Below are 27686 nucleotides of genomic sequence, written 5' to 3' on the forward strand. Positions count from 1 at the left end.
AAATCAACTATACCCCAATAAAAATTTTTAAAAATATGATGTTTTTTAGATAAGTTGACCAACAGAAGAGAATACACTTTCAAGAATATAGTTATCTAATTCACTATATTGGTGATATCACTGTGTTGGGAAAATACGATCTTGCCAACAAAGGGTAGCGGGCCAACTGGATATCATCACAGAAAAAAAAAAAAAAATTCTTGAGCTCCTACCTCATACCTTACACAAAATTAAATTCCACCTAGACTGCTGACTTAAAAGTGAAAAGGAAACAATCAGGAATTCATGGGAGAACACTTTTTAAACCTTAGAATTAAGAATAATTTTTCATTTTGATGACTTGCTCAGTTTTTCTGGGTCTCTCCCAGGTATGCATGTTATTAAACTTTTGTTTGATTTTATCCTGTTAATCTGTCTCATGTCAATCTAATTCCTAGATCAGCCTAGATCTTAAAACCTAGAAGGGTAGAGGAAAATTTCTTCCTCCCTGACAGCAATCATCAGAATAAACAATTCTAGTATATTAACAGAAAGGAATATTACACAGCAATGAGAATGAAAGGCCCAGTGTTCCACACAAACATTTGAATCAATCTCATGAATATAATATTGAGCAAAAGAAATAGACAAGACAAATAATTATATACTTAATATGCTCAATTTTTGTATATATATATATATATATATATATATATATATATTGCATATATATATATGGCAATCTAACGTATGCAGTTTCTTTGTGTGGTGGTAGTGACAGAAAGACCACAGAAAGAGATGGGGAGTGGAGATAATTTTCTGTCTGTTGATCTGGGAGATGGTTTTATGGGTTTGTTCAGTTTGTAAAAGTTCATGGAGCTATATATTTATGACGTGATCATTTCTGAGTGCATATTATACTTCAATTTTTAAAATTTATTCTCTGTAAATTTTTCAGATTCGCCACTCCGTTCACTCATTCATTCAGTCATTCATTAGTTATTTTGAGAGCCCACCATGTGCTGAGTGCATTTTCAAGCCATGGGGTTACTACTATGAGCAATCCATGAGGTTTATCATAAAATGCCTCTCCTCTAGTCCAGGTTTTCAATATCTCTTTCCTAGGTTATTGAAACAGCCTCCTAATTGGTCTCGTTTTTGTAGGTCTTACCTTCCTCAAATCCACTCTCCCTGTTGTGGAGAAGGTAACCTTTTAAAATTTTAATACCCTTCATGTCCCTCCTAGCACACAAGATAGAATTTAAGTTCCTGGATAATAATAAGCAAAATTTTAAAAAAATTAATAATATAGCTAACATTTATTAAGCTATTATGTGTTAGTGACTATGTTTACACTTATTTGATTTAATGATAAAAATAGGAATCTGTTTTGGATTCTATGAGGACACTAAGGCACAGAGAGGACGCTAAGGTTACAAGTCAAGTGGAAGAATGAGCATTTAAGCTGAGTGAGATATATGCGTAGAATTCATGCCTATGACCTAATTTCACCTATTAAACACTTCCTGGAGTGCTCCTGCCTCAATTCCTCCAATCTCCTCCTGAAAATTCTACTCTGCTTGTAGCACCCTGACTTCTGATCTTGCTTACTCATTCTTTTTTTCACTCCTCGGCTAGTATATGTTCATCTAGTCTCTTTTTCTCCAACCCCTTCTGCTGCCATGATCACCTTCCTCAGCACAACTCCTCACATGGTGTCCTTGGTGTCCTTGCTCAAAAGCCTTCAGTTGGCTCTCTTGCCAATGGTTCAATACCAAAATTTTACATCTACATTTATTGCCTCTTCATGATGTGGCCCAAACCTACCTTTTCATTCACCTAACTACTCCTGTCCACTCATTATACTCTTCTGTCCAATTCACTTATTCTTAATGCCTTTTCACTTTCTATGCCTTTGATCCTCTAACACCACTTTTCTTAAATCTCCTTCCTCCATCTCGAAAGGTCCATATCCTACCTTCCTCAAGACCCACTAAATATCATCTTCTGCAAAGAATCCTTACTTATGCCCAGAATCTTCCCTCATCTTTCCCAAGTTGGATTAGGTGTCTCTCCTCTGGTTTTCTGTTACACTTTCTGTTTCCATCTATCATTACACTATCACCAGTATTTCTTTCCATGGTGACAAAGTTGTACAGAGCCTCTACCTTTATACCAACCTCCATCCCTAACCACACACACACGTAATTATCCTTAGTGCCTAGAACATAGTAGATGACCAGTTCAAGTCTTTTGAACTAAATTGAAATGGAGGTGCTGTAGGAACCTGATTTCAGTCTAATGGGCAAAAATGGACATATGCATTCACATGATACTCTATGATTGTAATATTACCTTTTCATGCCTCACTTCATGTGACCTTCTTAGGAATTATTATCAACATTTATTTTATCGCGAAACTGAGGCTCTGGGATATGGATTTACCCAACAAAGGTAATAGAAAATTATGAAAGAAACCCAGGTCTCCCCTGAAAGTGAACTTCTCTAGAAAACCTCTCTGTAAGAATGTTACTTTTGTCAGAAACACAGAGGGAAAAAAAAACAAAAAACAACAACAACAGAGGAGACACACTTTTTGTTTTTAAAATATTTTTCTTGTCTTTAGTTCACTGTTAGATCTTTCAGGTCATTTACTATCGACTTGCAGATCAAAGGTTACTATTATCAAAATTGGATCTCTGGTGTCTTTTTATTTATTATTTCCCTTCCTCTTTAAGTTCTACACAGTGAACTTCCTAGAGTCAAGAGGAGACAACAGACAGTATTTCAGTAGAAGACCATGGATTGAAGATAAACAACATGGAAGAAAAGAATTGTAGGACTCATCCAGACAAGCCTTCCTCTTTCTGAATTCTTAGCTGCCAGATCTCAGGACACTCACAGATCCTAGAAAAGGAAGGTGTAAACTGAGAAGCCTAGTGGGACTTGTGGGCCTGAAAAGCTTGGGCTCGATATCAACCCCCTACACCAGTTAGGAGAGTATTAAAAATATACCTACATACACTGCGTTTATATGTATTTAATAATGATTAAGTGCCAGTCATCATGCTGGGTGCCAGAGATACAAAACTATTTAGTCTTTTGCTTTTATGGAGCTCACAGCCAAGTGGCTAACACAGTTGTAAGTGAATTAAAAAGCTCAAATACATAATTATAAAATGCAATAGGAATGCAACCCAGCAATTACCTTATTGGGCATTTTTTTTTCAGATGAATAAAATCATTTGTTTACATAGTAGCCTTGTTTGTAATCACCAAAAGCCAAGGGAAAAATAGACCTTTAGATGTTGTTCAGTGGGGGTGAATGGTAAACAAACTGTGGAATGTCCATACCACGTAATACTACTCCGCAATAAAAAGGGTGAACAATTGATACACACAAAAAGTTGGTTTCATCTCAAGGAATTTGTTCTGAGTGAAAAAATCCAATCCCCAAATTACATAATGTATTCCATTTACATAGAATTTAAAAATGACAAAATGGAGAAATGGAGAAAAAATTAGTGGTTGCTAGAGGTTAGGGATGGCTCAGGGTTATATGTGAGGAAAAGGAAGTGGACATGTGACTATAAAAGTCAATATCTGGGACCCTGAGAGTGATGGACTCTTTAGTGTTTTGACTGTAGTGGTAGATACATGACCCTACATACATAATAAAATTGCATGGAACTAAAGACACACGTGCAAAAAGTAAAATTGGGGAAATATAAATAAGGTTGGTGAAGTATATCAGTATCAACATAGTGGCTGTGATACTGCACTGTGGCTTTGCCAGAGGTTACTCTTGGGGGAACTTTGGAAAAGTGTACAGAGGATCTTACTGTATTATAACTGCATGTGAATTTACAATTATCTCAAAATAAAAAGTTTAATTAAAATACAACATGATGGGCTTCCCTGGTGGCGCAGTGGTTAAGAATCTGCCTGCCAATGCAGGGGACACGGGTTCGAGCCCTGGTCTGGGAAGATCCCACATGCCGTGGAGCAGCTGGGCCCGTGAGCCACAATTACTGAGCCTGCGCATCTGGAGCCTGTGCTCCGCAACAAGAGAGGCCGTGATAGTGAGAGGCCCGCGCACCGCGATGAAGAGTGGCCCCCACTTGCCACAACTAGAGAAAGCCCTCGCACAGAAACGAAGACCCAACACAGCCATAAATAAATAAATAAATAAAATTAAAAAAAAAAAAACAAAACAACATGAGCTATAATGGTATTTATTTGATAGGATTAAGGTATATGACAGAGGGATTTGGTCCAGCCTGGGGAAACCAGTAAAATCTCTCCTGAAGAGATGACATTTGATCTGAGGATGAGTATGTGTTATCTGGGGAAACAGTAAGGGGCACCTAGGAGGAGGGGGCATGACGTGTTCTTAGAACTGAAAGAAAGGATATAGAATAGTACAGGATAAATTACAGAGGTAAGCAAGGTTGCCATTATAGGCCATTTTAAGGATTGCTTCTTTATTTTGCACTTTCTTAAAATGCTATCATACAAGGAATGCAATGGGTTACTCTGGTGACTCTAGGGAATAAAACTGTCTTCCCTAGAAATACCAACGGGATGATTTTTACTATTACTTTCTAAAAACCAAGGCTTTCAAAAAATATTTTGTGTGTGTGTGTGTGTGTGTGGGTGGGGGCTGTATTATAATATAGTGAATTTCCCTTATCTGAAACTATTCAATAAGAGTGGTTGACCACTGTAATTTTGGACATATATAATGATTAGGAACAATATTGAAATAGATGATATCAAAGTTTCCTTTCCATTTCTATAAGATTATGTCTTAGTGTGCTTTTTGCACAGGATTAAAGAAGAAAAGGGCAGGCAGATTTGGGAGAAATATCTGGAAATTGATCATATCATCTTGGGTTGATTTAAGGACTTGTTCTAATGAGTAATTGCACATTCAGGTTGCAAAACCCTGAAGCATGGTGAGTGATAACAGGCATGACATCACAGAGGATTTCAAACATGGGTCCCTGGAGTCATCTCTTCCTTCAGGTGGATGAGTCTTTTCTTAATGGTCTGCATTGCAGGCCAATCCATTCTGGATTGGATTATAAACACAAGCCCTCCTATTACTTTCAAATGACGCATTTCTATCTCTGGCGATGAATAAAACAGATCGATGCCACCTGCATGTTTTATTGGGTCTTCTGTGAAATGAATCTGTAGTGAGACAGCCAGCAGGATGGAGTTGACATGAAGATGAGATTTGTAAGTGAGGACATATTGACTATTTTCATCTCAGCTCAGGCAGTAATTCCACCCAACGCTGCTTCTCCTGTTTGAGCTCATTATTTATGCCATAAAAACAATATCTCAATGATAATAACAGGCTTCATTTACAAGCCAGAACATAAAGCATCAGCGCTCATGCAGCTCAATATCAAAAAACAAACAACCTAATCCAAAAATGGGCAGAAGACCTAAATAGACATTTCTCAAAAGAAGACACCCAGATTGCCAACAAACACATGAAAGGATTCTCAACATCACTAATCATTAGAGAAATGCAAATCAAAACTACAATGAGGTATCACCTCACACCACTCAGAATGGCCATCATCAAAAAGTCTACAAACAACAAATGCTGGAGAGGGTGTGGAGAAAAGGGAACCCTCTTGAACTGTTGGTGGGAATGTAAATTGATACAGCCACTATGGAGAACAGTATGGAGGTTCCTTAAAAAACTAAAAATAGAACTATCATATGACCCAGCAATCCCACTGCTGGGCATATACCCTGAGAAAACCATAATTCAAAAAGAGTCATGTACCAAAATGTTCATTGCAGCTCTATTTACAATAGCCAGGACGTGGAAGCAACCTAAGTGTCCACTAACAGATGAATGGATAAAGAAGATGTAGCACATATATACAACATAATATTACTCAGCCATAAAAAGCAACGCAATTGAGTTATCTGTAGTGAGGTGGATGGACCTAGAGTCTGTCATACTGTCATACAGAGTGAAGTCAGAAAGAGAAAAACAAATACTGCATGCTAACACATATATATGGAATCTAAAAAAAAAAGGTTCTAATGAACCTAGGGGCAGGACAGAAATAAAGATGCAGACATAGAGAATGGACTTGAGGACACTGGGAGGGAGAAGGATAAGCTGGGATGAAGTGAGAGAGTAGCACTGACATATATACGCTACCAAATGTAAAACAGATAGCTAGTGGGAAGCAGCTGCATAGCACAGGGAGATCAGCTCGGTGCTTTGTGGCCACTTAGAGGGGTGGGATAGGGAGGGTGGGAGGGAGACGCAAGAGGGAGGGGTTATGGGGATATATGTATACATATAGCTGATTCACTTTGTTATACAGCAGAAACTAACACAACATTATAAAGCAATTATACTCCAATAAAGATTTAAAAAAAAAAAAAAAAAGATTTCAAGTGGTAGAAGAAGAGAGAGAAATTTAACAAGTCCTACAGAGGCACAAAACTGCCAAGCCTCATCTTGCTTTTATTCCCCAGAAGGCAAGAATGAGAGCAGGTACTAGATTACTGGGCTCTTTATTAAAAAACTCCAGACTTATACAAGGGTTGGATTGATGGAGGACTCAGAACTTTCTCCATAGCTAAATTTTTCTTATGGAAACCTGATTTTTACTGTGCCATGCCACTGCCTCTGCTCAAGGTATAGAGAGCCTTTTTGGGTGCCTTCTGGCACTTGTGTTTGACAATCTCAAATATCCATCTGAGTGTCCATTCAAATGGAATCACATTCAGCAGAAACTGAAAAATTCATCAAAGTAGAGTTTTGTTTTTTGTTTTTGTTTTTTACCACCAATGGGTAATTTCCGTAGTTAACATGACCTATATCTACTGTTATGTCATCAGTACTGTGGTAATCTCCTTTTAAATGTAAACCCAACACAGGTAATTCAATTCAGGTCAACCAGCAGTTATTGTATATACATATTCCTTGCATTGCTCTCGGGAGCTGTAAGGGTTTCCCGGTTAGATAAGACACAGTCCCTGCCATCAAGGAGTCTTCAGCCTAGGGCAGGATTCATAGATATAGCAAGAAGGTCTAAACACTTGTAAAGGGAGGATTTAGGGAAGGGAGAAATAATTACAACATGGAGATATGGGAAGGCATCCTGTGATAGATGATTCTTTAGCTGGGTCCTGAAATTGGCAGTATTTTTCTGCTACATTTTTATTTTAAAAATTGCTTAATTATTTTAATAAAAGAGTAATATATGTTTATTAGAGAAAATTGAAAAAAGTATATCTATGTAAGAAAATGAAAACTAGGTCAATAGCTCATCATACAGAGATAACCACTATTGATAGTTTAGTATGTTTTCTTCTACTGCTATTCCTATTTAGATTTTATATACAAAAACAGATATATATTTTACATAATGTTTTGTACCTACGTGTTTTCCACTTAAGAATATGTTGTGAACAGCTTTTTAGGTCAGGGTATATTCTGCTCCATCATTCTAATGACTGCAAGGTATCCTTTATAGGGGTACCTCATACCTTTTCTAACCAATTTCCTGATACTGGACATTTAGTATTAAGAATGTCACTGGGATTAAAAACAATATTCTAATGAACATCCTAGAAACAAAGTCTTTACTCACATCCATGATGATTACTTTAGGATAAATTTCTAAAACTAAAATTACCAGATAAAAAGGCATTTTTAAAGTTGTTGATAGATACTATGTCATTTTTGAAAAATATTCTATCAATCTTCTTTCCCAACAGTAGATAGGAGTGTGACTTCTGAGACAGTTTTCTGACAGGCAGAGTTGATGGGGAATGTTTTGTCCACTGATAAAATAACCTTGGCAGGGGTAATGTAGATATTTGGTGGTATTCAGGCCTTATGTCTAGGTGTTAGCTGGAGACAAAGTTTGAAGGGAGGTTTGGAGCAAGTGAGTAAAAATAAATTTGCTTTTTTTATTCAGTAGCAAAAATCAGGCACTGACAAATGTTTTAAATTAGTTTTATCTTTGTAATAAATAATATATGTACATAATAAAAACAAATCTGAAATATACAAAGGATATAAAATGAACGATAATAGTTGCCCCGAGTCCTTGATCTGTTGTCTTCCACAAATGTAACCAATAAAGAGTAGTTGGTACAAACAGAACTACCATATGACCCAGCAATCCCACTACTGGGCATATACCCTGAGAAAACCATAGGTCAAAAAGAGTCATGTACCAAAATGTTCATTGCAGCTCTATTTACAATAGCCAGGACATGGAAGCAACCTAAATGTCCACTGACAGATGAATGGATAAAGAAGATGTGGCACATATATACAATGGAATATTACTCAGCCATAAAAAGAAATGAAATGGAGGTATTTGTAATGAGGTGGATGGAGTTAGAGTCTGTCATACAGAGTGAAGTAAGTCAGAAAGAGAAAAACAAATACAGTATGCTAACACATATATACGGAATCTAAGGAAAAAAAAAAAGGCCACGAAGAACCTAGTGGCAAGACGGGAATAAAGACACAGACCTACTAGAGAATGGACTTGAGGATATGCGGAGGGGGTGGGGTGAGATGTGACAGGGTAAGAGAGTGTCATGGACATATATACACTACCAAATGTAAAATAGATAACTAGTGGGAAGCAGCCGCATAGCACAGAGAGATCAGCTCGGTGCTTTGTGACCACCTAGAGGGGTGGGATGGGGAGGGTGGGAGGGAGGGAGATGCAAGAGGGAAGAGAAATGGGAACATATTGTATATGTATAACTGATTCACTTTGTTATAAAGCAGAAGCTAACACACCATTGTAAGGCAATTATACTTCAATAAAGATGTTTAAAAAAAAAAAAAAAAAAGAGTAGTTGGTCATATTTCCAGAAGAGTTTGAGTTACTCAAGTCTGCTTTGTGGACTTGGATTTGTTTTTTTTTTTTTACCAAAACGGGATCACTTATTAATTGGTCAACTTGAGAGGAAGGAATTTCACACACTTGTCTCAGCTTCTTCCTTTCTTCTCTTTAGGAAGTTCTGCCCCAGGGAGCATGCACTAGGAAGTCCCTACAGGAGCAAGCCCTGCCCAGTGGGAAGCCCTCTACTGGTCCAGAGATACAGAGGGCATCCTAGGAAGCCAATCTGCCTGTAGATATAAGCCACAGCCTTTATTGTTTATTGTTCTTTAGCACAGCCTTCATTGTTTATTTATTTCAAGGGGTTATTTTAGTCTCCATATATGCTATTTCTTGTCTTATTTCTCAATTGATTCTTCACTTAGGCAGGAGAAAGGTGTGCTATTTGCTGGGCACTCTCTCAAAGAACCCAATGCATATAAATGTAGAAAATTTAGTTAACCAGTCTTCTGTTGAGGGACATTTATGTTGTTTGCAGATTTTCTTTTAAATCACACAAAATACACTAACATAAGTAAATGTGAGTATATCTGTAAGGTATAATATAACAAGTGGAACTACTCTATGAAAGGGTATGCATTCTTTAAATTTTGATAGAGCCAAATTGACTTCTATTTTTTTTACATGTTATATATTTTACAAATTTACAATCTCATCAATAGTTCATGCAAGATCGGATTTTCTCAACCACTGCCAGGATGCAGTATTCTCAAGCTGATGTATACCCTTCTGAATAGGTGACAAAAGGCATCTCATTAAAATATTAATTTGCATTTCCTTAATTATATGAGAGATTGTGCTCTTTTTCATGTTTATGGGCCATATGTATGATTCTTTCTGGGGACTGGCTGTTCATCTTCTTTGCCCATTTTTCTATTAAATCATTTGTCTTTCTGTTACTGATTTTGAAGAGCTCTTTGCATGTTAAAAAAGTCAGCTATTTCCCTATGTTATGTTCTGTAAATAATTTTTCCACTTATTATTTGTCTTTTGGTTATGTGTAGGCATTTTTTTTGTTTTTTGTTTTTTTTGGTCAAGTATCATGTAGTCAAATTTCCAATTGCTTTTATGACTTATCTACATTGAACTGCTACTGGCCAAATGATCCCTAAGAGGAAATACCACTTAGATTTGAAAAGGAAATACTAGAAACACAGATATGAACTGACGGAATATTACAATGACTTTAATAAGTGGTCAAGACTATGGTAATGGTAAAGAAATAGAAGAAAATGAGTGTGAACTTATTCAGAAAATAGGTGTTATTAAGGAAGAACAGAAGGTGAGTGAAAATTAAAACGGGCAAAATTCCAAGGTTAGAATGTAGATAGAACTGGGGGTTGATACATACATTTTCTCTAAGGAAATTCCTTTATTTTCCAGTCTTCCATGAACTGCATTAATCTGGACTTGGAAACAATTCTAACGTATTAGAATATTTTCAATGAACAATGCTACGCCCTTTTTCAGATGTCAACTACTTCTTTTCCTCTCCTTAGAGAATGAGAGCTTTAATAATGTTGGCATAATAGAGGATTGTTTTAGGACTGTATCAATTTCATAACTATGTTATTATTTATTGATGAATGTTATGTCTCTGATAATCTTATATAGTATTCCTTTGTAGTGCTTATTAAAAATAATGATGATATATTTATTTATGAATATTTACCATCTATCCTTTTCTTAGACCATGCAAACCATGCCTGTTACATTCACTGTGTCTCCTGCACTTAGCACAAAGATTACACATACTAAGTGCCCAATAAGTCCCCTTACATGAATGAATAGCAGCTACCATTCACATACCTCCTTAAATTTAAATAAAGTATTCTTACTTATAAAATGTATCCATGTACAGACATTTATTTGGATGTTGAATGTCACAGGAACTCCGTAGGTTAGGTTTTTATCCCCATTTTATTGAGGAGGAAATTTATGCTCAGATATGTGACATGACATTTCCAAGATCACACAAAGAGTGAAATAATTACTTCAAGCCACGACTTCACCCAGTGCTTTTTCCACAATGTCATGCTTCAAGTTTAGAATCATATAAACTTCAATATTTTTGAAAAGGTTAAAAACTTTCTAAATGCTGTCAGACTGGGTAGTTCATAAAAATAAATGTTTGCTCTGTACAAGTAATGAAATGATATACATCTTCATTAGGTGGTTCATACAATTGCTGTGGTGACTTTGATGTTCAAAGCAAAGGGTGTTATTTACTAACAGTAAGTTATTGAGAATACACTGTAAGTGTGCCAATGGATTTTTTTCTCCCTGAAGTCACTATGAAAAGAGTGTAGCTTTATGTTGGAGAAAGAAGGGTTTAGGTTAGTTAGTAAGATGATTACATTAAGATATGAGTTACTATGACTAAGTAAAATTGTAACTGTTCAGTCAACCAGATGTACCAAGAGAGCAGAGTTTCCTATGACATAACAGATTAGACAAGAAGCTACTTCTGATTTCAGCAGAGCCTGCATTGGTAAAACCTGCAACACTAAGTTACTCATTCAGTGAGTACGTACTGAATGCCTGTTTTCTACCAGGTCCCCTGCTGAAAGCCAGGAATTCCACAGTAGGGAAGAGATGCAAAATCTCTGTCCTCAGGAAGCGTATATTCTAATAGGGTGACAGACCAAAGACAATGAATATATCAATAAACAAAGCATAACAGCTTCTGATTGCTGCTGCTGTAGAAGAAAAATATACTGGGTGATAAACCGGGGAGTGATAGGGTGTGTGGGAGATATACAAGAGATTGATCAGGGAAGTGCTCTCTGAGGTGAGAGTTAAGTTAGATCTGAATACTGGGCTAAGTTATATATTAGACAAATATTCAAGGCAGAGCAAAATAATAAGGGCCAAACTCCAGAGGCAGGACATTTATGTTCACAAAACAGAATGGAGGTTTTGAAGCTAGAGAACAAGAAGGAAAATGAGACGTGATACAGTCAAAAAGCCAGCAGGAGCAAAATCATGCAGGTGCACAAGAACAGGGTAAGAAGTCTGGTTTTCTTCATTAAATGAGAAATCATTAAAGAGTTTTAAATAGGGAGATATTTGTGAATGAAAAATGTTGCCTGCCATCAAGCCCTCAGCCGCTGAAGCCACCCCCAACTGTGCACCCTGAGGGATTCAGGATGCATCCTGAATGCAGGATACTGGCCCTAGAAAGTTAAGGTGCATATCAAAGGAATGATTTCAATGAGCCCAGACTCTTGCATCTTCCCATACATAGAAAAGAGCTAAATTCATTAACTTGAGGTATCTGGTTTTCTTTAGTAATCAGTAATCTTTCGAAGTTCCAACCACCTGTTCTTTGTTGTAAAAACTCTTACATAACCTGGCTCCTCCCTTACCTCTTTGGAGCAATCTCTCAGAGCTGAGGAGTGGTGTCCCAGGCTTAAGTCCTCAGTTTTGTCCACCAAATAAAACATAATTCTCAACTTTTAGGTTGTGCATTTTTTTCAGTCGACAATTATAATCTCATACGTTTTCTTTTAATCTATGGTATCTAGACTGAAAGAATGATGCTGTTAAGAGAGACGGACATTAAGATAGTTTGATAAAGTTCCTGCTTTAAGGGAAGCACCAGAGTCCAATGGGAATAAGCAAATTTAAAACAAGATCAGAGTTTAGAAGGGAAAGAGAGTGACCTAGTGTTAGGGATTTACAGAAGAGGAAATGTTGCTGATGGTAAGCTCCTGGAAGCACCCATGCTCTGAAGAACTTCTTCTAGCCTCTTATCTCTAAAACTGATTAAAGCACATCCTGGCCACTCACCCACGAGAGGTCTGAAAATTACCAAAGGGGATCTGGAGAGTTTTATTGCAACATTTTCTTTACTCAGGTAAGTGAATAATTGAATGAACGAACATGTAAATAAGCAAATAAAACGACTCTCAGAGTTTCAGTCGAAGATGAGATACAGATTAAAGTAATGATTTCAAATCCCACCTTATCAGAATCATTTGGAAAGCTCTGTAAAGACTAAGATTTCTAGGTCCCACTTGTGCAGATTCTAACCTACTGATCAGTAGGGCTTTGTGCCCAGGAATCTGTATTTTTTTAAAGGTCCCCATTAAATGTTGATGTTCAGCCAGGTTTAGCAACCACTGAATTAGCTAAGCTTGCCAAGTCCCTTTCAGTCCAATGAGTCTGTAAATTATCAGACTTCAGTGGGACCATGGGACCATTGCTAGATGGTGCTAATGTGGATTGCCAAACTGTTTCATTTTAAATTTCATTTGAGGAGAAAGCCAAATGATATTAGCAAATAAAAAAATTTATTGGCACCAAATTCTCCCAGCTGCTATGCATTGAGGGCTCATATTCTGATTGTTTGAGAGAGACAATGCATCTTCCAGGGTGACATGACTTATGGTCAAGAGAGTGTTTAGGCACAGGGAGAAGGTGTTTAGGATCACCATACATTATTTTTGTAAAGCTCCCTGTGTTGTCACTTTGGAATAAAATTTTGATCACTTGTGGCTGTGTCTTCTAGCTATAAGTTGTGCTAAGTGAGGAGGAAGCTGATGTCAAAAGCATACCATGGGTTCAAGGTCACACGATGATTCATTGACCAAAATGGTGTTCAGCCATGGACTCTTTGTTCTTAATTATGTAATCAGTCTCCCAAGGCAAAGCAACAGCACAAACCAACAGAAGTATTTAATGGTTTAGATGGAAATTATATTGCTTTCCTGTACCAGCGTAAACTGTTCTAGGAAAAATGATAGGATCTGGAGGGAGAGGAGTATTGGCAAAGTCTTTTGTCCATAAATAATTTCCTTTTTCTCCCTTGGCATCATAATATTTGAAATGCCACCACTAGTGACTCTTTTTGGACAGGGAGACTATACCCACATCAGGCCACATAGCTTTAGACTTCCTGGGCAAAATAATAAAGTAAGTGTTTTACACATGTGTTCACTATTTGACATTCTTTCAACAGAGCTTGAATTAATTCATTTCTTTATTCAACATATGTCTATAGAGCACCTGGTATACACCAGCCACTGTCATGCACGCTAAAGGTACAATGGTGACTAGAACACAAATCCTGCTCTCAAGGAAATCCTATCTGGTATGGTGGCCAGGTCCTGTGCTCATAGGAATATACTTGACTAGGTGGTATAAGTCTATTCAGACTCTGTGACATTGTTTAAAAAAAGAAACTTTCATGGAAAATAATCTGAAAGAGTATATATATATATGTACTTTTAAATATATATATAAAAATCTGAATCGCTTTGCTGTACACCTGAAACTAACACAACATTGTAAATCAACTATACTTCAATTTGAAACAGAAACTTTCTTTCTGGGATGGTCTTGCAACAGATTTTAATTTCTAAAGGTAGCCAAAAATATTTTCTATTTCATATGCTCCTTGCATGCTCCCTTTTTGGACCACTCTCTCGGAATTCAACTGCCATATTTGAACAGCCCAAACCACACGGTGAGTCCCCCACGCACATCATCTGGTTCACAGTGCCAGTTGACCTGAGAGTTGGAGACATCCCTGCTCAGATTCCAGATAATCAAGAAAAGAAGCCCTTAGGTACTTCTAGCTCCCAACCATTCAAGTCTTCTCAGATAAGAGCCCAAACCTCGCAGGGCAGAGATTAGTTATTCCCACTATACTCTGGCTGAATTAAAAAATAATAATAATAGCTAACATTTGTTGGTCTCACTACTTGTCAGGCACTCTGCTAGGGATTTGCATAATTAGCTCTCTGCTCATTTAAACCTTAAAATGACCATGTAATGTTGCTTATTCTTATAATTCCCATTTTACAGATGGTGAAACAGAGGCTTTTAGAGGATGTTACTTGCCCAAGGTGACAAAGCTGGTAAACAGTAGGGCTGAGACTGAAACCCAAATATGGTTTCATGTCTTCATGCAGACACTATAATTTATTTTAGCCAACGGTCAACTTAATTTGTCATTCTGTATGAGTATCTGGCTGAATTCTTGACTTGTAGAATCCATAGCATAATAGAATGGTTTATTTGTTACACCACAATGTTTGGGGTGTTTTATTATTCAACAATAGCTATCTAGAATAAGTCTCCCCCAATCTGACTGTTAGTTGTAACAAAAGTCCACATCCCTCAAGGATCAGTTTATTAGCTCTTACTGAAAGAAGGGGAGAGTAAAATTTACAGAGCTAATTTTACACTCTAATTTTTTAGAGTTTACTATTGGGTGGGCCAAAATGTTCATTTGGTTTTTTCCATAAGATGACTTTAGTAGCACTTAGTTGTCTTTAACTTCATTCTAAACAATTATGTTAGATTGTATGTGACAGCTGTCATTTCAGCGTGCATTTAAAAAAAGACTCATCAAAATTGGTGAATTTTTGTGTAGCCATTTTAATATTGAAGATGGAAGAAAAAAAGCAATGTTTTCGGCATATTATGCTTTATTATTTCAAGGAAGGTAAAAATGCAACTGAAACCCACAAAAAGATTTGTGCAGTGTATGGAGAAGGTGCTGTGACTGATTGAATGTGTCAAAAGTGGTTTTCGAAGTTTCGTGCTGGAGGTTTCTTGCTGGACGATGCTCCACGGTTGGGTAGACCAGTTGAAGTTGATACCAATCAAATCGAAACAATAATTGAGAATGATCAACATTATACCACGCGGGAGATAGCTGCCATACTCGAAATATCCAAATCAAGCATTGAAAATCATTTGCACCAGCTTGGGTTATGCGAATAGCTTTGATGTTTGGGTTCCACACAAGTTAAGCGAAAAAACCTTCTTGACCATATTTCCGCATGTGATTCTCTACTGAAACATAATGAAAACGTTCCGTTTTTAAAACAAATTGTGACGGGTGATGAAAAGTGGATACTGTACAACTATGTGGAACGGAAGAGATCGTGGGGCAAGCGAAATGAACCACCACCAACCACACCAAAGACCGGTCTTCATCCAAAGAAGGTGATGTTGGGTATGTGGTGGGATTAGAAGGGAGTCCTCTATTATGAGCTCCTTCTGGAAAACCAAACCATTAATTCCAACAAGTACCACTCCCAATGAGACCAACTGAAAGCAGCACTCGATGAAAAGCGTCCAGAATTAGTCAACAGAAAATGCATAATCCTGCATCAGGGTAACGCAAGACTGCATGTTTCTTTGATGACCAGGCAAAACTGTTACAGCTTGGCTGGGAAGTTCTGATTCATCTGCCGTATTCACCAGACATTGACTCTTCGGATTTCCATTTATTTAGGTCTTTACAAAATTCTCTTAGTGGAAAATATTTCAATTCCCTGGAAGACTGTAAAAGGCACCTGGAATAGTTCTTTGCTCAAAAAGATAAAAAGTTTTGGGAAGACAGAATTATGAAGTTGCCTGAAAAATGGCAGAAGGTAGTGGAACAAAAGGGTGAATACATTGTCCAATAAAGTTCTTGGTGAAAATGAAAAATGCGTCTTTCATTTTTACTTGAAAAACCGAAGGCACTTTTTGGCCGACCCAATATGTGCTTTGCTTTAGAGACATTAGACATTTTCATTCTGGACCTCATTTTAGAGAAGACCACATTTACTTTGAGCATGGAGAAATGCTCAGACATTACCTATAGTGTTCCCTCTTCCTGGATCGATGTCTTAATATTCACCATTCCCTTTAGCCCGCCTGCTTCACAGTCATCCTTCAGGTGATCAACCCAGATTTAATTTCACCTAGAAAGTTTCCCATGATCTCTACAATTTAATTAGGTGGGCCCCATCTGGGCTTCCAATGCATCATATACCCAGGCATAGCAAGTATTTCTGAGTGATCAATAGTTTACTGCCCATTTTCCCAGCTAAACTATAAGGTCCTTGAGGACAGAGATATAGCTTTGTTCAGTGCTCCATCTCCATAACTTATCACAGAGCAGAGAAGATCATAAATGACCATCAGAACTAGCATTCAAGTTCCTAGCATCTCACCTTAAATATATTACATAATTACTTAACCCTTCTACTTCTGATCAATGAAAACCTCCAAAATTTTTCTATCACCATCATCTTATTTTTCATTCCCTCAGTTCGTTCAAATTAGAAACGTGGCATAATGGACACTCACTGGTATTTAGGGGGAGAGTGGGGAGGAGTGGGGTTGAGGGAAAGGGAGAACATTGGGTGGTTGGGTGAGATGAGGCAGACCAAATACGTCCATGGATCCTGGAGTTAGACTACCTTGGTTCAAACCCGGCTTTATTACCTGCTTTCTTGTGATCTTGGTCATTTTACTTAACCTTACCAAGTCTAATTTTCCTCATTTTAAAAGTGGAGTTAATAGGTATTGTTGGAGAAATAAATGAAATGATGCACATTGAGAGCTTGGCCATGTGCATGGCTCATAGTAAGCATTTAGTTATTGTCAGTGACAGTCATCATAGAAACAGTAGTGGAAGTAAGAATATTAGCACCAGACTGGGATTGCAAGTCGCCATTCAAATCATTTTTACTTCCTGGATCCAAGTCTTGCAGTTTGATGTCTGAGTCACCTGACATGGTTTTTCTCACTGTTGTTGGGTCATTTAAATGTCTATAGTGCTTCACCCTAATAATTCAATTCAAGTAACAGAATAATGACATCTTAGAGCTCCAGTAGAAAAAGTGGAGATGTTTCCATTTATTGAGCACCTACTATGTGCCAGGCAATTGCTATGGCTTTGCACTAGGGAATTTAAAATTACCATCTAAATTCTTGACTCTCAGGAAAAAAAAAAAAAAAAAAAATCTGAGCTTGAATAAGAAAATCTTCCATGTGATATTCTGAACATGAAACTATTGCACGTGTCAAGAAATATCTTAAAAGGAGTCAGGTAAATAAAAAACGTGTGGCATCCTTAGACTTTCTAATGGTAAATCACAGAGTATGGGCTAGTCCGAAAATGAAGCTGCAAAGGAGTAACAGGAACTTAAACTCATGAGGGAGATTTTAAGTAGCTCTTTTTCCCTTGAGGAGCTGATGTCTTAGTGAACTAAGAAGAACCTCTAAAAACAGCATTGAGACTATCATTAATTAGAAACAGAGCCATTGGCGATGGAGAGGAACTATTATGTAGCTCCTCCCTGGGGTCTGGGCTGGGATGATTCCCCAAAGGGTTATCTCCAGTTGTGTGTGAGTTAATGAGTCTAGTGTAATCAACCCTAGTCAAAGAGAATGCAACCTAAAGAACAAACAAAAGAAAATTGTTGGGATTACAAATAAACTCTCTTTGGACATATGCAGTCTCACAAAGCTAATGAGTTTCCCATTCAGACTCTCCAGTGGCAGTCTACTGTAATAGCCCTAAACATTCTGAGAAAAGTGCTGACGAAGTTGGGGAGGGGGTGGCTATTATGGCTGAATGCTGAAGATGGCAGTTTGGTGAGGGAGTAAAGGTCTTTCTCCTGCGGCTGCCTTTCACTGATAGGAAAGTGCAAAGCCCAGGAAAGGCAAGCCAGATGCTTGGCAAAAGCCATTTTAGCTTCTATAAAATAACAAAGGGGATGGAGAAGGGAGGGGGAGGGGCATAGGAGCACACAGCCCATCCTGCCACAGGAGAACTGGGGCGTCCTTTGAGGTCTGAATAGGATACTAATGGAAAAAATTCAACTGCACGAAAGGAAGGGCAGTAAACATACAAATCTCATTACACACAGCAAACAGAAATAACACCAAGAAAAGAGACGAATCTCTTGATTACAAACCCCATTGTTTGTAAAGCGAAGGGAAAGATATTTTAGATATATTAAGTATTATTCTTCTGTCTCCATGTGGCAAAAAAAGGGTAATGTAGTTCAAGGTTTTTCCCATTTTATGAAATGTCAGAAGCCATGTATCCAAGAAAACTTGTCTTGAAGTCCAAAACACAAAACACATTAAAACAGATCTATCACATTTAAAGAAAAGTAGAGACTCAGATCCAATCTCTTCTCCTAGCTTCCTGGCCCTGACAGTTGCCCTGGGAGGCCCCAAGGAAACCCAAGAGATCAGAAAACACAGCTTGAAAATCTCTTTGGTCTGGCTTAGCCGCATGTTATTCAAGAGCTACCAGGGAAGCTGCTTAAATTCTGACCCTCAGTTTCTTCATCCTCAAGGCGGCAATAATAGAAACCTAACAGGAACTTAAGGAGTGAAACAGTTCAGGACTTGGCCTATAGCAAGCTCTCAACCAATATTGCTTCTTTCTTTACCGCTAAACGCAGCATGAATTTTGCATTCTCTGAAAATCATTCTTAGTACTTTGACAACACAAAGTTATCTCTTTTCAAAGTCCTATTGCACTTTTAGTCAGTACAACATTTCACCATTTGGTCCTCTGAAGTTATTAACAAAATAATCATAGCTGCTACTGTTTCATTAATCATGTATTATAAACAAAGTATAGGATGATTATATTTATTTTCTCAAACTTTCACAAGAAACCATCAGAATAGTTATTTTTCCCAATGTACGGAAAAAAACTGGTGAAGAAAACTGGAAACTTTCTTGAAAATATATATATCTGATAATCCTGGTCCATGTGGCCCCAACAACCTGAACTAGAGAAACCAAATTTAGGAGAACGAGCCCAAACATGTGCTCTTGCCTTGGTGGGAAAGAAGTAAGTTCATGGTCCAGTTACAATGCAAGGGGGCAAGATAGATAGGTATGGGGCTATCAGATTTGCTATCCAGTGAGATCCACTGCAGTGAGTGAGATGTGCACTCGGGAGCACACGGAGAAAGTGATGACTGAGGACCATAAATGACCTTGTTAGGACTTCCTGCCACGTAGTCTTTCTCAACCTGGGTTCTTCATCTGAGCCACAGATCACAAAAATGATGTGAGTAGTGATTTAGCAAATTTTTTCAAGGATGGCACATAAGGAGGGCATTCTAGATTCGTGGGAGAGAAGCTATTTAATTACACGTTAGGGATTCCTTGGGGACCTTCGGGCTTAATTCTCGTTCAGAACCCTGATTGAAAAAGGCTAGAGCAGAAACAATTTCCCATGCTACAGGAACAGAAAGTGGGTGAAAAAAAGGCAGTAAGTCTCATGCTGCAGGATCAGAAAGGGAGTAAAGACATCAGAGATTCCCATCTCCCAGACTGACACATAAACCTGGAGCACTTGCTGTAAACCAGTATTCTTCAAGAATCATCTTCATTCTCTTTAATCTGTTGTGTTTTGCATTTATTCTGAACAATCTCACTTATAGCATGTGTTTGCTCATGCACAGTTATAGTGTGTGTGTGTGTGTGTGTGTGTGTGCACGCACACATTTGTATGTGGGCACACAGGTGCATAGGTTCTCACCAATTAGCTTCCAGCCTCTACAGTGATCTTGGACCTAGTCAAAAGGGACTAGTGGTCAGCTGAGGTTAGTGATGTGAGCCATGAGTTTGGACCATGAATTCTCCTGCCAGCCATTAACCCTCAAGAAATGGACCATACTCACTAGTTCTGCCAAACTCCCTCCTACATGGAGGACTCTGCGATCCCCATATATTGTGAAGAAAAGAATATGTATAAGAATATGTTTAATCAATAGTTGCAGTGTGCACACTGACAGCTGGAATGTAAGCCTGGGGTTCCTTAGCAGGGACCCCCCCAGATGCGTCCCTATAGTAATGTTGCTTATAAAGTGACTTGGTGATTTCCCGTTGTTTCTGGCCCTAATGAACTATTTACCTCTCATCTTAAGTAGGAAATCAGCATGGTGCTTTGGAAAGAGCTCTGCTCTAAGAGGGAGGAGATCTGGCCTCTTTCCATCCCCTACAGATACCTGTGAGGTTCCATGTACATAATATTTACTTAATGCACATTTGTTTAACTGTATGGAACTCAACTGGCTGTGACTCTAAATGGCTCTATTAATAATAACGTAATACTTGCTTTTAAATTATATATTTATTTGCTTATCTGTTATCTGTCTCCCTCCTAGAATATACACTCCTTGAGTTTTGGGGACCTTGACAGTTTTATTTACTGAATGTTCCCAATGCTTAAAATGGTTCTTGGTCCCTAGTAGGTGATCAATAAATATTTGTTAGACAAATGAACACCCTTTCATTGAGTTTCTTTGAAATATGCCAGGCACTGCACAAAACGATTTAATACATATTATGCCATTTGATCAAACTTTAGCGTGCACATGCATCTCCTGACACCTTGTTAAAATGCAGATTCTGTTCAGGCTTGGGGTGGGGTCTGAGATTCTTCATTTCTATCAAGCTTCCAGGTGATGATGCTCATTTATGTACCATACCTGTAGCAGCAAGGATCAAATCCTCATAGCGACCCATTGCATAAATGCTATTCCACCCCTTTTTTAGAGAAGGAAACTGAGACTTCGGGATGTTCAGTAACTTATCCAAGGTCACACAGCTAATGAGCAAGAGAGTCTGATAACACCAAAAATAAGCTATCTTATGTCTCCAAATTACAATTCCTGAAAAATACACATCCAGGTATATGCATTTAGATTGCTGCAGGTAAATGTTTCGGGTACACTTAGAGTGAGCTCTATACTTAGAGATAAAGTACCTCATTTATTCAATCAATAAAGGTTGATTTATTGATTGAATAAATTTATTTATTGAAGGTCATCTCTAGGTAGCTCTCTGCCTATATGAATGTTTCACCTTGTTTTGAAAAAACATCTCTATCTGTATTTCTTTTTATCTATCCATCCATATTTATCTGGCATTAGAAACAAGCAGAGTTTCTCTCATAGCATTCTTCAGTGAAAACAGTCAACAACTGCCCTCAAAGAAAACTCCAGCAGGCTCATGTCTTTTCAGCTCATTCTTAGATAATAGTCAATCAGGCATCATTTAAAATTGCATACAAAAGCTCAACTCAGAATTCGTCCCAATGCATCCAAGATTTTTTGTTTGCTTTTTTTTAAATTGTGGGAAAATACACATAACAAAATTTACTATTTTAACTATTAATATTTTAAAGTGTATAGTTCAGTGGCATTTAGTACACTTACAATGTTGTACAATCATCACCAGTAATTCAAGAACATTTTCATCACCTCAAAAAGAAACCCCACACCCAATGAGCAGTCATTCCTCCTTCTCCCCTGTTCTCAGCTCCTGGCAATGACTACTATGCCTTCTGTCTCTATGAATTTGTCTACTATGAATATTTCATAGAAATGGAATCATATGTTATATGGCCTTTTGTACCTGGCTTATTTCACTTGGCATCGTGTTGTCAAGTTCCTTTCTGTTGTACTTCATTCTTTCTAATATTTCATTGTATGAATATACACATTTTTTAATCCATTCATCAGTTGACAGATATTTAGGCTGTTTCTACTTTTTGGCTATTGTAAATCACTTCTTTTCAGTCCTTCTGGCTATAGATCTAGAAGTAGAATTGTGGGGTCATATGGTGATCCTATATTTAACTTCTTGAGGCAACACCAATGTTTCCCACAGATGGCTGAATCATTTTACATTCCCACTAGCAATGCATAAGGTGTCCAATTTCTCCACATCCTCACCAACACATTATTTTTCATATTTTTGATCATAGATCCTAGGTAATGTGTAGTGGTACGTCTTTGAGATTTTGATAATCATATGCCTCGTGACTAATGGTTGCACCCATCAAAACCCTGAACTTGATGTCACATCAGATTTCTTCTCTCCCCCAATTCAGACCTGATCTACCTGTAAGCCGGCACTAAGAAAGTGGAATATGGCTGGGTTGTTGGCATCTTGTCTTTTTCTCTATCCAGCATCTTTCCTGTGTTTCTCAGAAGACTCCCTCTGGCTAGGTGATGCTTGGAATTCCTTCCTCAGCCTTCAGGCATGCACCTCCAGCTTGAGGCATGGTTCTTCTGCCTTAAATAGGTAGCCCCATTCAACAGGATCCAAGGCATATCTATCTCAGCTTTCTGCATTTGGTCCATGGAAAAACACTGGTGCATCCTTGCCCTGATCATCTCTTGTGCAGGCTGAGCTGACTATAGCAGAATTCTCACATTTGCTGTCAAAGCTGTTGGGCACCCATGCTCACCCTCTAGTTATCTTGGGCAGTAGACTTACTTCAGATCATAACGTCCATCAACCACAGGGACATATGTATCAAGTTCTCTGGATAATCCCAAGAAAAACCTACTCTCTCTAGGCTTGGGGTGAAGGAGGCTGCCCCCTCCCCTCAACTCCCCACCATCTCTCCCCCCAGCAGATTTGGAAGAGACTCGGCCTCGAAAGTACTTTGAGGGCTCTCTATAAAGGCTTCTCTTTACAGATCCCTCTCCACCCCACACTCTCTTTTTGATGTCCTCCTGTTTGCAGGGTTAAGAGTTATGGAAGCTGTCCCCTTACATTTACTTTATAAATTCTATATATGAACATAATGAGGATTTTTTTGCACATTCAGTTTATTACTTGCCCCTATTATGGGCTGAATTATGTTCCTTCAAAATTAATATGTTGAAATTCTAGCCCCCAGTAGCTCAAAATGTGACTGGATTTGGAGACAGTTTCTTTAAAGAGGTGATTAAGTTACAATGAGGCCCTTAGGGTAAGCCCTAATCCAATCTGACTGGTGTCCCTATAAAAAGAGGAAATTGGACACACAAAAGGACACCAGGGGCCCACGTGCACAGAGGGATGACCATGTGAAGAGGCAGCAAGAGGACAGCTGTCTGCAAGCCAAGGAGAGAGGCCTCATAGGAAACCAAACCTGCCCACACCTTGATCTTGTACTTTCAGCCTCCAGAACTGTGAGAAAATAAATTTTTGTTGCTTAAGCCACCCAGTCTGTGGTATTTTGTTATGGCAGCCTGAGCAAACTAATGCAGCCCCTCAGTGGAAACTTAGGGAGGAAATGGCCCATTCCAACACTCAGTGACATATAGGAAGCTTGGTGATCACTGGCTCTGGATCCCCACATATTTTATCGGGGACTGGCTTTAACCCTTACTGGTGTGTGATCTTGGGAAAGTGACCTTGGTTTTCCAAAAAGATTTCTACAGGTATAAAATGGGAATACTAATGGGGAAACTACTTTATTACAGAAGGTAACCGTTTATTTGCTCACATGAGTCTCACTCCAGCCTCTGAAGGACTGTGAGGCTTAAATGAGAGAATCTATGTGAAAGCACTTTCTAAATTCTAAAGTGTTATAAAATGCTCATTAATTCAATCACAACATCTACAAAACTGTTAATGGCGGGGGGAGGAAATCAACTGGTGCGTTATTTTGTTTTGAGTGCAGGGTCAGGGTGTAAAGTGGCATACACTCCCCTCCACCTGTCAGCAACCAACAATTAATCCATCTCAGGGTATTTTCAAATACCAGGAATCATGCATTTTCCATTCACCAGCTGGAAGACTGACACACAAAACAGCCAGCACCAGCTATCAGCTAAATTAATACTTACTGCTACTAAGAACTCAATTCCTCCACCACTTTCTTCACTTCTATTAGCTCATGCAAAGTGGCCAACACAAAGTTCCCTGGAGCTGAGCTTAGGCATATATGTGAAGCCTGAACCTCTCATTTCAATATCCATGGGATCAGGGATGCATTAACTATAGAACATCCATAAGTGCTAGAAAATGTGTTAGACATTGAACATAAATGCAGTATCTCATGTCAGTCCCTTAAGGTAGGAATTAATAGCTCCATCTTATATTTAAGTAAATTGAAGCTTAGACAGGTCAGTAACCTTCCATCCATGTATTTGACAGGTTATTAGTTGAACACTTTTTGTTTGCTAATTCCTGAGTATAGGCTGAAGAATACAACATGGAACTTCAATCTTGGTGGGGAAGCAGACCATCTGAAATAAAGGAGCAAATATATTTATGCATATTATTTTTGTTTTCCAAAGGAAATTCACAACACAGCCACTCAAAACATGGAACTTAAAGATCTTAGAGGGGGAGCAGACAACAAACAAACATGCAAATAAACACAGATTTAAGTTCCATGAAGGGGCTTCACAGAAGGAGTGGTAAAAATTCAAGTAGGTGGATGAGAAAGTGTACTTAATCAGGAAACTAAGGGTGAAAAGTAGCCATCTGTCCAGAGGACAACATGGAGACAAAGTCGTGGTGATACGATTTAAGTCTCTGTATCTGATCATGAAGAACCTGTGTAATTTTCTGGTGCAGAAGCTGACACATTCTCCTTTTTACTACAGTTAAAAGTTAGGAGTTTAAGTACAGAGCCAAGGATAGAAGAACCAAACTGTAAGACCCTTCTGTGACACTTAGTAGCTGGTGTCTTTAGGAAATTCATTTCATCTTTCTGAGCTCCAACTTTCAAATCTGCCTTGTTAAACTTATAGCACTGTTCTCAGGATCCATGGGGCAGTGTATGTGAAAATGCTTTTGAATGTGCTATATGAATGTTAAGAGATAACTGAAAACAGCAAAAACCTCTGATAGGAAAATGCATTCCATGTCTGTCATGTTAACCCAATAGGTTAAACCTCTTCCAGAAGATTTTACCTGGTTAGATTCCTAAAACAGCCCTGATCACAAATCTGCTGACAAAAAATAGTTCACTCCCTATTGCCTCCAGGGTAAGGGGCATGCCAGCCAGCCTCCTCTCCTCCTACCACCATCCCAACCTCTAGCATTGTTTCCCAAACTTCTAGCATTTTAAGAATCATACAGGGGCTCATGGAGGCTTGATAAATACCCAGATTCCAAGACACAATTCCTTTCTCACTGAATCTGAATCATGAGCCAAGGAATCTGTATACATTTAAATAAGCAGTACAGGTGATAATTGTAATCAGCTTATTAGGAGAAGTACTATGGGTCACTGGTCCTCAAACACATGTATACATAAGTATCACCTATGGAGCTTATGAAAAAAGAAATTCCTGGCAACAGCCTTCAATAAAATTTCTAATTTACTGTGTTTGCGGGGTAACTGAGGAGTTGCACTTTTAACAAATATCCCTCCCTCTCTCCAGCTGTTGTCTGTGGTCTATTGTTCAAATGTAAGGAAGCACGGGTCTAGGATGGAATGAATCTTTATTTCCTGCACCCTCTGCACTTCTACCTCTCTTTCTCTCCACTGTCTACTGTCAATTTGAATTCCACTTCTCACAGAAGGTCCTGAAATTTCTGCCCTCTCCTCTACTGCCCTAGAGCTATTTTTAAATATTTTGGGAGAGACACAGACTTTCTGAAGTCACTCCATGCAATGGCTTGGATTGTTATTAATTAGATACTGGAGGAAAATGTAGAATTGGGGGATAATTAGAAAGAAAAGGAGAAAGAGAAGGAGGGGAAGAAAAGGAAGGAAGGAAGGAAGGAAGGAAGGAAAGAAGGAAGGAAGGAAGGGAGGGAGGGAGGAAGAGAGGGAGGGAGGGAGGGGAAAAGTAACCGACTAAAGTTTTTAAGTGACAAAAATATATATGGATGTCAGAAAACCTTGCAGTCCAAATGTGATGTATCTCTCCCACATGTTTATGGGGCAAGTGAATGTAGTGTAAGCCTATGCTCTGAAAGTGTAAAATATCTGTGCACCACTACAAGAAATTCCTGGCTTAGAATGAGAAGGATAGATGTTTAGATAATCGTGAGGTATTTTCCAGAGCCCCTCAACTCACATTTATTGTAAGATTTTAACTCTGAGGAATATATGATCCTTCCTCTGAAGTGAGGCCTGGGAAAAAGAAAAAAAAATGCACTAAAGAAAGGGGCAGGTAAAAAGAAAAGAAAGCATTTACCCAGGCAAACTATAATGCTTTTCCAGATCTAATCTATAAATGTTTGTGTCTCCCCCTTCCAAATGCATATGATGAAGCTTAAATCCTGAATGTGATGGTATTTGGAGGTGGGGGGTCTTTGTGAGGTAATTAGATCTTGATGGGAGCCTTCCTGAATGAGATTACTGCTCTTATATGAAAAGACATGAGAGAGATTATCACACAGGTAGAAGATGGCCATCTGAACACCAGGAAGAAAGGCTTCATCAGAAAATGAGCCCGCTGGATCCTTAATTTTGGACTTCCCAGCCCCCGGAACTGTGAGGAATAAATGTTTGTTGTTTAAGTCACCCAGTCTATGGTATTCTGTTACAGCAGCCTAAACTAAGATGGAATCTAGCCCACACCAGACTTTTCTGAATCATAAAGCCTCCCAATTGCCTGTGTGTTAACTTTACCCAGCTCAGCTACAATCATCAGTGAAAGAAAATGAACTTTAGAGCACATGTGTTAAGTCAGCACCAGAGAGGTTTTGAGGGGAGGGGGATGGCCAGAGGATGGTGATGGGTGAGGATAGCAGCCAACTGTACGTTTGCTCCATCAGTGGAAGTCCTTCAGCATGAGGAGAGCCTCAAGATTTATCATCTGAGACAGATGATGGGATTTCATGCAGACTTCAGCTGTGCGCCCCTTGCTGGAAGCTCTCTACTCTTTCTCCTGTAATGAAGCTTTCCTTTCTCTTTCTTAGAGTCTTCTGAAACATGGTCAAACAGGGACCAAGTCTGAATGTTCATTTTGACACCTTTCTCTTTAGATCCAAATATAAAATGGTTCAATTTGCTGCCTGCTACCTATGGACACCATTTAGGAGTTGTCTTCTGGTTCAGGGCAAAGAGCTGAAGACGGGGTGATTAAGCTAAAAGATACTTTTGAAAATACACCTAGGTTCATATCATGTACACCACAGATTCCGCTCTTCTCCCAAATCTGATGGACTTTACAATTTTAATGGCTTCCAGTGCTCTTCTAATGAAGACTAGAATTACTAAAGAGCCTGAAACGTTGTGTACAATCTGGCCCCTGCAATGGTTAAAGCTTGCCCAGCACCCTCCAT

This window comes from Eschrichtius robustus, chromosome 10, assembly GCF_028021215.1.
Source record: "Eschrichtius robustus isolate mEscRob2 chromosome 10, mEscRob2.pri, whole genome shotgun sequence".
NCBI lineage: Eukaryota > Metazoa > Chordata > Mammalia > Artiodactyla > Eschrichtiidae > Eschrichtius > Eschrichtius robustus.